This window comes from Dipodomys merriami, unplaced genomic scaffold (genome assembly GCF_024711535.1).
Source record: "Dipodomys merriami isolate MVZ:Mamm:240054 unplaced genomic scaffold, mDipMer1.0.p SCAF_1030, whole genome shotgun sequence".
Taxonomy (NCBI): domain Eukaryota; kingdom Metazoa; phylum Chordata; class Mammalia; order Rodentia; family Heteromyidae; genus Dipodomys; species Dipodomys merriami.
Genome location: NW_027202306.1, coordinates 246,197 through 261,724, shown reverse-complemented (window position 1 = coordinate 261,724; position 15,528 = coordinate 246,197). Strand labels below are relative to the sequence as shown.

Below are 15,528 nucleotides of genomic sequence, written 5' to 3'. Positions count from 1 at the left end.
AAGTATGATTAAAACTAAAATGAAAAAGACTTAAAATAATCATTGACAAAAGAATTACAAACGTGAGCATTCGACTGAACAATATAATTATTTTCCATTATACACAGAATTTTAAGGAAATAAGATCAGTAGCATTGTTAGGAACATTAAGGTTTTTTTGTTACAAATAGGCACCCAAGGATATAATCCTGTAAAAGATTGCATCATTAACTAGAGAACATTACATTCTTCAGAAGCACATATACCCAAATTACAACAATACAGAGATTAACATGGCAATTGCACAGGATGATATGAAAATCTGTGAATTATTCCTTATTTTTCATTCTTCAGATGCTAGAAATGAAAAACAATTATTAAAAAGTTGATTACAAATTAACAGTGTAACAATACATGTAATTCATATAAATAAAAGTTAGTTTGATATCAGTGTATTAAATCTTCGCCTTAGAAAACCCTTTACATAACATAATCTTTATAAAATTTTTAAAATTAGACAACATTGCCATTTTATTCCAAAGTAATATACTATAAGGACCTAGTAAAAAAGGAATCTTAAACTGTTTCTGTATGGAATGCAATCTAAAAGGATCCATTTATTAATGAACCTATATATTATAAAACAATGTAGTATTCAAAGTCTTATATCTAGGAAAGAATAAAATAGATTATGGGCATTATACAAACAGAATACAGAATATTTTAAAGTATAATTTTTCATATAAACACCAGAAATATCTTTAGTTGTTTTAGTACTCATTTCAACAGATAAATTAAAATTATTTCTGATTTAAAAAAAGCAAAAACTCGAGGGGGACCAAGATGGCGACGGGGAAGTAGAGGAATGCCACAGCTCACCCCAACCAAAAAGAGAGTTGGAGTTCCAATGTTTAATCTCCCCAAGAGACCAACAACAACAAAAAGACCAACATCCAGAGAAAAACAGGAAGCACAGAAAAAACAAAAAAATAAAGTTAAAAAGAAGAATTTCACAACAGAGAGGTGTGAAGACCCCTTCCCCAATGTCTATTGGCCACACAGCAGTGTGCCAAGTCATGGCCAGCCCAGCCCGGTGGGAGCTGCCTGTGTCCCAGAGACACAGAGGGCTCTCTGCAGATCACCCGCACCAAAGCCCCCTGAGGTACCAGTGTCAGACCCGCTGATTGTGACGAATGAAGAAACCTCCAAGCAGGGAGCTTACACAAAGATCCCACCCCATCCCTCACTCTCTGAGCAGAAAGGCTCCATTCCGCCAAAGCCATTTGGCCCCATTGCAGGAACCCCAGAGATACACTAGATGCCCACAGAACACCAGAGCAGAAGAACTGAAAGGAACTGGTGCTGATCTGGAGAGTGCAGAGACAAACCCCAGAGCCCAGAACCTGCACAGAGGCACCTCCCCCACCCCTCCGGTGGAGGCCAGAGGCCCATCCCGTGGAGTGGACCGGAATAGCATCAATGGAGGCAGTGACAGAAGAGAAACACACAGAGCCACCACCTCTCAGGCCAGCCCACAACCACCTCAATTGAACTCTGACTGCAAGGGCAACCAGCAACACAACACAACACAAAAACAACAACTAGCTACAGGGTGAGTACCCTGCAGGGGAGAGTATATTCCTCAAGGGAGACCAGAGCTGGTGGAAATCGCCAGTCCCCCTACCCCAAAACCTGCACCACAGGACCCACTAAAACTAGAAAATGTTCAAGAGCTCCACCAGCCCATGGAGCACACTAAGCTGGCCAGGCTAGAACAAGAGAGACCCTGGAAGGGAGATTAAACGCCCAAGCCATGAACAGCGCCCCTGTGTCTAGACACCCAATGGTGGAAGAAATTTGAACTGTGTACTCCAGGCTGCATAATCTAGGTGGGATACACAGCAGCACAGGTCCAACCGGTGTGCCCCAGGCTGGGGGCCGGGACCAGGCCTGGGGACATGGTGCCTGAGCAACATAACCAACGTCTTCCAACTGAAATCAGAAGCTGAGCATACGCCTCAGCAGAGGGGAGAAAAACAGGGAACTGCACCCCCTCGGAATCATGCCTGTGACACCAAAAGATCCGGGGAGTTCAGGACAAGAGAAACCCAAACCCCACAAGAACCCGACGCATATATTCTAGGCTAGGAATTGGACAACACAGGCTGCCAGCACCTGATAAGAGTCAGGAGCTCAGGCTGGTAAGGTGGCTAAGCAGTACAGTGCTTTCTTAGGTGCAGGAGGCCCTGGATCTGATTCCTCAGCAACACATAAGCAGAAAGAACCAGGTCTGTTGCTGTGGGACAAATGGTAGGGTGCCAGCCTTCAGCTGAAGAGCTCAGGTACAGCACCCAAGCCCAGAGTTGAAGCCCAAACTAGCCAAAAAAGTAAAATAAAACAAAACATCAGGAGCCCATAACAGACTCCAACATCTGGGAGAGTACATCCAGCACATTCGAACTCGCCAAGAGCACCTGTAGGAACAAACAGGAGCAGTCTAGGCTGCTCAACCCTTCTAAAGGCGGGAACTGCCAGTGATCTACAGCAGAGAGCCGATAACTCTGTGTGGGTCAGACCAGCAGCTAGAGGTTGGCCCCCAACAACTGAGATCAGGTACAGATTCTCTCTACCTGCACAGAAACAGTAACCAAGCAAAGACAGACATCTATTGACCAAAACAAAATTTCAGATTAGTCTGCAATAATCCCTGAATCCCCATGAGAAAATCACAGAGAAAAATTACAAGGTTTATCAACACCTAGGATAGCAAGGTATCTCTAAAAGCCAGCAGCCACCCAGGGGAGATTCCCAGTGGGAGCAAAGCCGGAATGGAAGACAAACACTACATCCAAGAGGTGCTGGAGGCAATTACTCAAGAAATAAAGCGAGAAATAGACCAGAAATTGAAGGAACACAGGATCGAAATATCGAAAGAGATGCTGGACATCAAACAGGAGATGCATGCAAAAATAGAGGCAGCACAGACCTCAGTAAGCCCTGAGATAAGTGACAAAATAGAGGCAGTACACAATTCATTAAGAAGTAAGGTTAGTATTTTGAAAACCAACATCGAATCCATAAATGAGTCGATTTCCTCCATGAGAACCACAATGGAAGCCACAGTTAATAGAGTGAATAATATGGAAAGTAGAATGTCAGATACAGAAGACAGAATACATCAACTGGACCAAAAAATGACAGATATGGGAAAATCACTTAAATTATGCCAAAGGGAAATTCAAGAGCAAGCAGATAGTGCCAAGAAATTTAACCTTCATATGCGAAGGTGAGGAATATCAAAGCAAGGGAATGCAACACCTATTCCACAAGATAATCAGTGAAAAATTTCCCCATCTCAAAAAAGAACATCTTACTTACATAACAGAAGCATATAGAACACCTAACAAGCAGGATCCCAGGAGAAACACTTCTAGAAACCTTATAGTATAAATGAGAGATCTGAATGACAAGGAAACAATCTTGCATGCAGCAAAAATGAAGAAGGAGCTATACTACAACAGGAAAAATATTAGAATCACTACAGATCTCTCCACACAAACACTGAATGCAAGAAAGGCCTGGGAAAGTAAGATATTTGCCTGAGAGCCAATAACTGTCAACCCAGTCTGATATACTTGGCAAAGGTAGCATTCATTTTCGATGGAGAACTGAAAATTTTTAATAGCGAGGAAAAACTAAATTAATACATAAACATTAAGCCAGCATTACGAAGACTACTAAGAGGTGGAACACAACCTGAGAATAGCAACCAGGAACAGGGACCTGCACCCAGACAGGCATTAATTGAAGTCTATCTAAGCAAGCACATGAGGAAAGGAAAGAAGAAAAACAGTGACCATAATGCATCTCTCTATACTATCTCTTAAGATTAACGGGCTTAATTCACCAATCAAAAGAAAAAGAACTGCAGATTGGATCCTAAAACATGACCCATCCATCAGTTGCCTTCAGGAGACCCACCTCTAAGCCATACATGCAAACAAACTCAGAGTGAAGGGTTGGAAAAGGATCTAACAATCAAATATCCCTAGTAAGAAAGCAGGTGTAGCAATTGTGATATCTGACAAAATAAACTTGTCATTAAAATTAATACAAAAAGACAAGGATTGACACTACATATTAATACAGGAAACAACATATAAAGAGGATATTACCATCATCTACTTACATTCCCCAAACATTGGTGCACCCAAATATGTTAAGCAAATACTCGAAAACTTACGGAATAAAATAGTCCAATAGGATAATACTAGGAGACTTTAACACCCCCACTCTCACCAAAGGACAAGTCTACCGACCAGAGGACTGGAAAAGAAACTACTGAATTAAGTGAGGCCATACTTCAAGCAGAACTGACATTTACCAAGTATTTCACCCTAAAAACAACACAGTACACATTCTTCTCAGCAGCTCATGGTACTATCTCCAAAATAGACCATATCATAGTTCATGGAAGGAACTTAAGCAAAATTCAAGGAGATTGACATAATCCCTTGTATCCTATCTGAACACAGTGGAATCAAGATAGTTCTCAATAACAAAGCATACTGCAGAAATTACTCTAATACATGGAAATTGAACAGCACACTTCTAAGCAATGCATGGGTAATGGAAGAGATTAAAAAAGAAATTAAAAAATTCCTACAACTCAATGAAAATGAAAATAACTCGCAAAGAAACTTGTGGGACACAGCAAAAGCAGTCCTGAGGGGAAATTTAGTACCCTCAGTGCCCACATCAAGAAAATAGACACAGACGAAGAAAAAAATCTCATGTTGCAATTAAAACAGCTAGAAAAACATGAAAAAATGGAACCTAAAGTTTCTAGACAGAGCCAGAAAACCAAACTAAGTGCCGAGATTATTGAAATAGAGAATTGGAGATTCATAGCCAAAATTAACCAAACAAAAAGCTGGTTGAAAAAATAAATAAAATTGATAGACATTTGGCAAGATTAATTAAAAAAGAAGAGAGGAAACCCATATTAACAGAATGAAGGATGCCACGGGATAAATCACAACATGTACCCAAGATGAGCAAACAATTTTAACGGACTACTTTCAAAAGCTTTACTCTCTAAAGAAAGGAAACCTGGCAGAAATGGATGCATTTTCAGAGAAATACAAGTTTCCCAAATTGAGCAAAGTAGAAGTAAATCAATTAAATAAGCCGATATCCTACAACGAGATACTGGAAACAATCAGAAGTCTTCCAACAAAAAAAAAGTCCAGGGCCAGATGGATTCACAACAGAATTCTATAAGACATTTAAAGAAGAACTAATACCTATAATCCTCAAGCGCTTCAGAGAAAGGGAGTTATCCCAAACTCATTCTATGATCCCAATACTACACTCATCCCCAAACCAGGCAAAGACCCAACCAAAAAAGAATTGCAGGCCAATTTCCTTGATGAACACAGATGCAAAGATCGTTAACAAAATTCTAGCTAACAGAATCCAGAAACACATAAAAATACATACACTAAAACCAAGTAGGCTTCATCCCAGAGATGCAGGGATGGTTTAACATACATAAATCAATAAATATAATCCAACACATCAACAGAGCCAAGGTCAAGAATCACTTGATTATCTCCATAGATGCAGAAAAGGTTTTTGATAAAATTCAACATTCATTCATGCTAAAAGCTCTAGAGACAATAGGAATAGAAGGAACATTTCTTAAAACATTAAAAGCCATTTACGACAGACCAATAACTAATACTATACTTAATGGGGAAAAACTATAACGAATTCTCTTAAAATCCGGAACAGACAAAGATGCCCACTGGCTCTACTTCTGTTCAATATAGCCCTGAAGTCCTTAGCCAGGTCAATAAGGCAAGAAAAAGACATTAAAAGGGTCCGCATAGGGAAAGAAGAAATTAAACTATCCCTTTTTTTAGATGACATGATACTATACCTTCACGATCCCAAAAACTCCATCCCCAAACTCTTACAAATCAAAAATCACTTCAGCAAAGTAGCAGGATAGAAAAATCAATCCAATAAAATTAGTTGCCTTCCTGTACACTGACAATGTACAAGCAGAGAGGGAAATAAAGGAAGCAACCCCATTCACAACAACCTCCCCCAAAATAAAATATTTAGGAATTAACCTAACCAAAGATGTAAAAGAACTATTTAATGAAAACTATAGTGGGCGGTGAAGGTGGCTCAGGGTTAGAGTGCTTGCCTTGCATGCATGAGGCCCTGGGTTCGATTCCTCAGCACCATATAAGCAAAAAGAAAAAAGCTGTAGTTGGTGCTGTGGCTCAAGTGGTAGAGCGTTAGCCTTAAGCTGAAGAGCTGAGGGACAACGCCCAGGCCGAGTTCAGGCCCCATGAGTGGACCCCCCCCCCAAAAAAAGAGAAAGCTATAAAAAGTTAAAGAAAAAAATTACAGAAGACAATAGGAAATGGAAAGACCTCCCATGCTCTTGGATAGGCAGACAATATAGTGAAAATGGCAATACTGCCCAAATTAATATACAAATTCAATGCAATTCCTATTAAAATCCCAATGATGTACATTTCTGAAATACAGAAAACATCCCAAAAATTTATATGGAGCCACAAAAGACCTAGAATAGCCAAAACAATTCTAGTGAATAAAGACAACAAGGGAGGAATATCCATGTTGCACTTCAAACTCTATTATAGAGCCATCATAACAAAGACAGCATGGTACTGGCACAAAAACAGACCCGAAGACCAATAGGATAGAATAGAAGATCCAGAAATAAATCCACATGCCTACAGTCAGCTGATATTTGACAAAGGAACCAAAGACAGACAATGGAAGAAACACAGCCTCTTCAACCACTGGTGTTGGGAAAACTGGGCGGCCACATGAAGACAATAGACACACCTACTTTTTTAGATGAAAACAAGTGTCTTTAAAAAAACAAAGAATTTAAGTAGTCATGTAAAGGACTTCTATTTTAGTACTACATAATACATTTTTTTTCTAATGGTTGGTACCAATACATAATTGATCTATTAGACAGCTCTTAAAGCTCATATGTCCAATTGTGAGTTCTCTTATACTATTTTTTGTGTATGTTCTTAAGAAGAAATTTACATTACTCACTTGAATTTCTGACAGGACAGTATCATCACTGTACATTTTGCTTCTATGAGGATTGTGGTTTGAAACCAGACCAAACAAAAAAAAAGTCCATTATATTCTGACTTGAAAGAAACCAAGAAAAGCTAGAGCTGGAGCTGTGGTACAAGCAGTAAAATGATATCCTTGAGAAAACTAAAACAAAAAAGTACAAATTCTGGGACAGAAACAGGCCCTGAATTTAAGCCTTAGTATTAGCACCAAACAAATGATTGAATTAATTAAGTAAGTAAGTAATTAAATATAAATTATGTGGTCACATGTGGATAGGCAGGTAAAATATAACATCCGAGGTGACTGTATTGTGTATTATTGTGTAGTAAGGCAAATTATCATTTGTACTAATCATTAATTTTTTATTTGAACTTTTTTGTACAATAAACCCTGAATTTAGCATGCATGTATAGGTGTGTGTACATGTGTGCATATGTGTGTATGTGTATATGTGTGCATGCGCTGTTGCAATGTTGCTTGCCAATGTTGACAAGGTGAGGCTGAAAAAGGTAACTTTGTTGCAATGTATTTATTTATCAATATTCTGTCATGTCATTTCAGTTCGACCACCCTTTTGTACATTTTATTTGTCAAATAATATCAGAATCAAAGGATTTACAATATTAAGTTAGATAAAAGAGACTGTTTTCAGCTCTTATTACATGTTAGGTGAGAAGATTCACACATATTTAGGTGTAAATTAGTGCTGTAAGATGACTGTCGGTACAAAATATGTATTTGACCTCTTAAATTTGTTATAGTTTTCACATATGCTCATGGAGTGAGTTTGACGAACTGGACCAAATAGGTATTGCTCTCTGGTTATTCCCATGAAACACAAAGTGAATAAACTTTTTCTGGTTTTCTGTTGAAAATAACTTTCTTTGTAAGATCATATATATTCACACTAAGAGGTAATCAACCCAATATTTATCAAGTTTGAAAATGTCATCATATTGACTGAAAATCAGTATTGTTGATATGCTTGTTAGATTCTCCTTTCAAAAACAAACAAACAAAAAGCATGTGTCATCTACAGATAGTGAATCTATCTGAAGTTGTTTTGTACATGCAAAGGGCTAAGGCTCTTTTGTGGGAGTAACTATCGAAACTTAACAAATAAGGCTTTTCTAATATCTTTTCCAATATAAATAACATCCAAGAGCGAGTCTTGCAATTTCTGAAAACCCTTTGAATATTTTAGTATTATTTCAGTTCATTGACAATAGAGCTAAAGACATTTCTGAAATAAATATTTTTAAGATCTGAAAATGTAAGTGGGTATATAGGTTTTTTTATGCATCATCTTATGAAAATCCAGTTTCTCTGAAACTAAATGAAATAGAATAAAAGAATGTAAGTGAATTTGGTAAGATAATTATTAGTTTAACTTTGTTTTCTATTAACATAGTCCTTTGAATGTAGATGATGCAGTTAAATTAATTCCTTTGTGTTTCTGTACTTCAGTTATTTTTCGTATCATTGTAGTTATGGGAGTGAATTTGTAGTATAAATAAAGGTCCTTTAAAATGATTAGGATTAATCTTGTGCTTTGTGTCCTACTCCCAAGAAAATGAGTTATTTTCAAGTGTTAATAGTTTATAATTGAATCTTCATATCATAAGAAAAATTTTAAAATGCAGTAGTATTGATAACTTTTTAAACCAATTGTATTGACAAGGTGGAGTCTTTAATTCATGCTTAGGTCTTGGTATCTATGATTTTTAACCTCTTGTTCCTAAGATTAATGATTGTTCAGACTGCATTTTGGGTATATGAAAGGTAAAATATTTATCTGGGGTCAAATGTGATTTTTATATCAGTCTTGCTTTAATAACATTTTAAAGTAATACATTTCTCTCAGAATGTTGGGTATAAAAAGCAATGAAAATACTTCTATTGGTAAACAACCTAGGTGAGCTACAATGTGGAAATGATTGGTCCATAACACCTGCAGTCTGTTTCCATCAGGAACTGGGCAGGACACTCTTTCGGTATGACTGTGTTAAACAGAGATGGGGTCCCCAGGCAGTGCAGTGTTGAGTGAAGGGATAGAATATGATTTCCACTATTTTGTGCTAAAAATAAAATATGTTATACTTTAGCAGTTCCTTTCACCATGGATGTATAAATTGATTAAGAACTTGGAGTTTTCCTATTACAGCTACCTATTTTCTAACAAAGATAAAGTCAAATATTATTAGAGTGCACACAATAATTCTGGGAAATTTTCTTAGAATTAGTAGTCTTAAGTGCTGGTATTTTAGTCATAAAATAAAATGAGGTTATTTGATACAGTGGGAGATTGGCCTCAGCCTAACACTTACCATGTGTGCAATGCTGTACTAGTAATTCCAATTCTGAGGACTTCAATAACATCATCTGAGAATTAAAAATGGAAGTAGTTACACTTTATGGGATTATTGTGAGGATTAAGTTAGATACCTTAGGTAAAGTACTTGGAAAAACTATTATTCAGCATTTGATATTTTATACCTGTTTTTATCATGTCATGAATTCTAACATTTTTACTGTGATTTTTATATTGTGTCTATTTACAATATGCAATATGATATATTGATATTCATTGCATTGGTCAATTTCCTTTTTTTTTTTCTTTTTTTTTTCTTTTTTGTCAGCCGTGAGGCTTGAACTGTGGGCCTGGGCGCTGTCCCACAGCTCTTCAGCTCAAGGTGAGCACTCTACCACTTGAGCTACACTGCCACTTCCAGTTTTCTGATGGTTTATTGGAGATCGAGTCTCACGGTCTCTCCTGCCCGGCTGGCTTTGAACCGCGATCTTCAGATCTCAGCCTCCTGAGTAGCTAGGATTACAGGCGTAAGCCACCAGCGCCAGGCTTTGGTCAATTTTCTAACATTATGAAGAAAATACCTGCAAAAAAAAATTCTGAGGAGGAAACTATTACATAGATTTATGGTTTAAGAGAATGAAGTTTAAGATCAGATATCTCCATTGTTTTTAATTATATTTTCATTAAATAGTTGTTCAAAAGAATTTCCATTCCACAAATCAGTTTATAAGTACAATGGATCTTTACATAACTTTCCTATACCCTTCCAAACCTCACCCCACTTTCATGTTTTCTAGTTTCATACTATCTGCATTGAATATTATGCCTTCTCTCTCTTCCTCCATAACTCTCTTTATTCCTTCTCTTTGACTTCCGCTCACATATTCCAAGTGATAGATTCCTAGTATTCATTTTGTTGGATTAAAAGTTGAATTTTAAAAGAAATTACACCTTTTAAATACTCCTTTGCAAATAGCATACTTTGGTTAATACTGTTGTGTAATTGTAAACCCTCCATATGGTATTTTCACAATAAAAAAAAATCTCAGCTTTATGGCAAATAGATTTTGAAAAGGATGCCATGACTTTATGAAATAAAAATAGAATCTTAAATGGGTGTAGTGGCACTATTGCCTCCCTAGATTTAAAAAAGTTCTTAGACTACTACTTCAATCCTTATACAAAAATTTAAAAATTTTAAATAAAAAATGATTATCAAACTAAATGTGAGAGGTAAAATCATTTAAAACATAAACATAAAAATTCACAGCATTGGATCAGTAAAGGTTTCTAAATTATGACGTGGAAAGCATTAGTGGGTAAAGAAAAGCAAGAATAAACTGGATAATATCAACTTATAATCTTTCATAATTCAAAGGACCATATATCAGAAGTGAAAACATATCTAACAGATAGAGGACACATATTTGTTAATGCTACAATGTTAATGCTACAATGATTCTGAGTCTAAGTATTTTTATATCTTCTAATTCTTTATAACTTTTTCCCAAATAGGATATTTCTTTAAAGAACATGTGTAAACAGTAGGAGCATATGAAATAAGTGCCTCTTTCGTATCCAAAATTAAATAAAGAGAAAACTCACTAGTAGGACCATAATATAAAAAGATGACACAAAATATAGTAATGCACTTGTGGAGAAATTGATATACTCCACATAGAAAATCAATTTGTATAATACTTCAATCATTAAAGAAAGCAAGTTTTCAAAAGGTCAAAGAGAATTGAATAGGTTCTATCCATTACACCTCTATGTATGTATTAAAGAGAAGTAAAAAACTTGTTTGGACAGGGAATGTAGTTCACTGAGAGTGCACTTGAATACTTTGTGTGAGACCCTGGAAACAATCCCCAAAATCAAATTTTGAAAAGGCTCACTATAGAGGATGTATGCTGGACAAATTCCTATAAATGAATTTTATATCTACTTTAATGTCTGTTCTCAAATTTACAGCATTTCTATTTGAAGAAAAGCAAATTTGTGAAAATCATAGGCTTGGAAAACCTATGATTGTACAATTCACTTCCAAAGCACTAAAATGCATACAATAAAAGGAGATAATATATTTCAAGTGAATTACACGTCATCAAAAAAAACTATTGTTAAATACTTCACACAAAATGCAGAATACCTAAAAAGATATTTTCTGTTTTTGCTTAAAAACTTTGTAAAATGCAAACATTTAAAAGAATAATATGATTTCTGTTCATTTTGAGGATTTTTGTCTGTTTATTTTGAGTTTATTCAGAGATAACTCAATCAAAAAGTGTTTGTGATAACTGGAATACCTAGGAATTAAGCAACACTTATAAATAATTGTTAACCTTTTTGGAAGAAACTTTTGGCAAATGACAGAAGACACAAATCTATGCATCTGTATCTTATGAAAGCCATATGTTACTTGGTCAATCCAATTGTTTTTCTCTATTTTGCTTGGGAAAAAGTATTCTCAAGATAAGAGACAATATCAGTGAAAAGAAACAAAATAGACTATCATCTTGATTTATTTTTGAAAGTAACAAATGAATTAAAACAATTCCACTTAAGAGACTCCGATATTAGTATCTATGAAGATGTTCCTGAATGCCAACATCCATTGAATTTATGGAATTTTAATTTCTATGAACCTATGAAAACTAGAACAAGAAAAAATAAAGTCTTAGAGCAAACCAGCTTGGAATAATTTTCTCAATTGCTTTGAAAATACATAAGAATTGATATTACTTTCCATTGGAAACATTTAAAATATTTATCATTTATTAGAATTCAAATATGAAGCAAGAGTAATTTTATATAATCATTATAAATATCATTCTATTACTATCGTAAAATAGAATAACAAACCAGTCCCAATATATTACCTACCCATCATTATTCTTATTTCCTAATTATTAATTATTCATAAATATCTTAAACAGTCTAAATAGTCATGTCTTTAACATAAACGTAAATATTCTATACTTTTACTTAATATTTTCATGTATACATGTTTCTATGAAATGTTCACAGCAGTTAAAAGATGCTTTTGTGAAATTAAAGTGATATATTTTGTTGTTGTTGTTGTTGTTGTTTGAAAGGCCTGGGCATTATCCCTAATCATTTTTATGCTCAAGGACAGCAATCTACAACTTGAGGCACAGAGCTAATTCATGTTTTTAGTGGTTAATTGGAGATAAGAATCTAACAAGTACTTTTCTGTCTGGGCCACTTTCAAACACACTTCTAAGATCTCATTACCCGGAATAGGTCGAATTATCAGAGTGAGTCACTGACACTTGGTTTGATGTATTTTTTTTATTTTAATTATGTTTTAAGATTTTTGTTTCTCTATAGTGTACATCATTCTACAGATAAATTTAGATATATGTATATATTTCTGATGACAATCTCTAAAATATATGTCATTCTACACATAACATTAATATATATATATAGATATATTTCTGAAGACAGATTCCCTCTAAAAATTTTTGCTACTCTTTTTGACCTTTTATATTTCAAAGATATACAGTCTATTTTTCTAAAAGTCTCATAAAATAAAATAACTAATATTTCAATAGATATTAGAGCTTTTACATTCAAGGGAATTTTGGATATACATATGACATTGTAGTAACATTTACAGTATATTACTTGAAAAAGTTCTGTCCAAACTCTTAAGTATTTGTGTGTAGTGAGGGAGAAAGAGGAAGTTAATCCATACTGATTAGGAATTAGCAATGTTTCAAAAATCTATTCCATAATTTGTTATAAGCACATAGTCAAGCTACCTGATATGGTTTAGTTTTTTATTTTATTTGTTCAAAATTTTAATATGGATGCATGCACAGTGTTAACATTAAAAATATTAATCAAAAGACAAATAATAGCAAAATAATAGGCACATATAAGACTTTCATTAATTAGCACTTATGATGCTAATAATAATTTTGATGAAGATGATGATGATGACCACAGTGTAGCCTGACAATGATAAGGTGATTGAAAAGGAAAAAAACTTTACACTTCTTTGAAGCTATATTTCCCACATTGAATACATAGTTATAAACTGAATTAGATTACATACAATAATAACAAGAGGAGAGTTTCAATACCAAGAAATAAAATTACATTAATAGGTAGAGACAGTAAAAACCCTAATGTTATTCCTACAGTCTCTCTAATGTATACTCACTTTTCTTGGTGGTATTGTGTTCTTATAAATAAAATCGTTTACTTGCACATTTTGATGGACTAAGATATAGTTTTAAACTCAGTGTGATTAATTCAAATAACATTCTCTTATAGTTAGTATTCAATAACCAATGACACAATTTACACAATTTACATAATACCACTTAGTATTCAATAACCAATGACACAATTTACATAATACCACTTACATATCTGTAGTTACCATAAAAAGACACAGATCATAGAGCTAGGAGTTAAAATTTATGTTTATTTCTGCAAGAAACAACTTGTAACTTTATACCAACAAACGGAATTTGACTCCTTCCTTATTTGTAAGCTAAAGTGGAAAATGTAAGGACTCTTCACTTTTTTTCCTTGATCTAGAAGTCAACAAATATTCTTCAATATTTCTGGTAGATTACATCCATTTATAGAAGAGAAATGTAAGGCCAACAGTCAACGTAGTGAGTAAATAATGATACTAGAATTTTTGTCTGAGCTCTTCACTCTGTGTGCTTACAAAGAGAGTAATTTGGTGAAGGAGAGGACAAATATGAAAAGACTATGGGGAAAAAAGCATACTTTGTAAACGGTTTTTTTAGGATCAGGTTACCAGTGATGAATACTTGAAACAGGCTGGTGTTATGGGCATAAAAAGAGTACATAGAAATTGTATTAGTGAAAGAACCTGAGAAAATCTTAATCATTCATCTTATCTAAGGGGAGGGTAAGAAAGGTAAGAAGAAAGCTAAGAAGAAAGGTAAGAAGAAATCGAAAATGCATCCACATCTCTGGCTGGCAACTGTTAGTTAAATTCTTGGTGAAAAGGACTACAGGTGGAAAATATGGACTTAGAGGAAAAAATTCTCAGTTCTAAGGTTTATGTTAAAGAGATGCACATATAGATCTGTTTAGACATCATCTAAATATCCACGACCTTGAATATGCAAAAGAATAATAAAATCAGGGACATTATTAAAGGGAGGAGGAAAAGGAAAATTCTGACACAAGTGTGACCAATGTGAGCACCCGTGGGGACAAGATTGGAAGAAAGAGATAAATAAGGAAACAAACAAGTAATAAACACAGATTTACAGAAGTAAAGGAAGGAAAGTTTTTATGGGAATACATTGAAGGAAATATGCTATTTGGATTTGAAATGTAAAAGGACATAGACAAGTTCAATAAGAACAGTGTTTTGGGAGTTCCGGGAAGATGGCGGAGGAGAAGCTGGAATCTGAACAAGCTCTCTCATAGAAAGCAGTCTTAGAGTTCCAGTGAACAGTTCTAAGCCAGAGAATCACACCAAGTGTGCCACCACAGGACAGAGAGTTAGACAAGAGAGGGGAAGCCAAGACAAGGAGACACATCCGAGTGCCTGCCAGCCACCGCCATGGCGGCAGCAGGGTCGCAGCGGCGACCACAGCCGCGGCCATACCTGAGCACTCACACAGAGAGTCCGAGACAAAGGAGCCAGACGCAGCGGGCGAGAGGATTCTACTCAACACCAGCAAGAACGGACAAGGAGCGGACACCTTCATCCTGCAGTTTACAGACCAGAGACAAGCCAGGATCCAAGACTCAGCGTGAGTACAAGCCCGACGTCCTCACTCCTTCTCAGGGAGCAGAGGAGGGAAGGCCACCCCTCCCCCCCCAGCACCGGTGATCTCCATCTTGCATACTGAAAAAGCTCGGAGGAGGTGCTAGCTCCAGCTCAGGCCTTGGAATAAAACGAGTCATTTAGCAGGTCACAAGAACTTAACGGCAAAGGGACCTGCCAGACTCAGCTCCATCCCTGGAAAAGTCACCCAGCTCAGGCACCAGCCATTGGAGTGGCTTTCCTCACTGTGTAACCAGAGCCAGAGGCTTCCCCTCCTTCTAGCAGCCTCCACAATCAATTG

General features: G+C 35.8%; 1 pseudogene; it reads left to right on the top strand.

The window, feature by feature from the left end:
- Positions 1-224: 224 nt before the first annotated feature.
- Positions 225-323, top strand: LOC138810419 (U6 spliceosomal RNA; annotated as a pseudogene).
- The last annotated feature ends 15,205 nt before the right edge of the window (positions 324-15,528 follow it).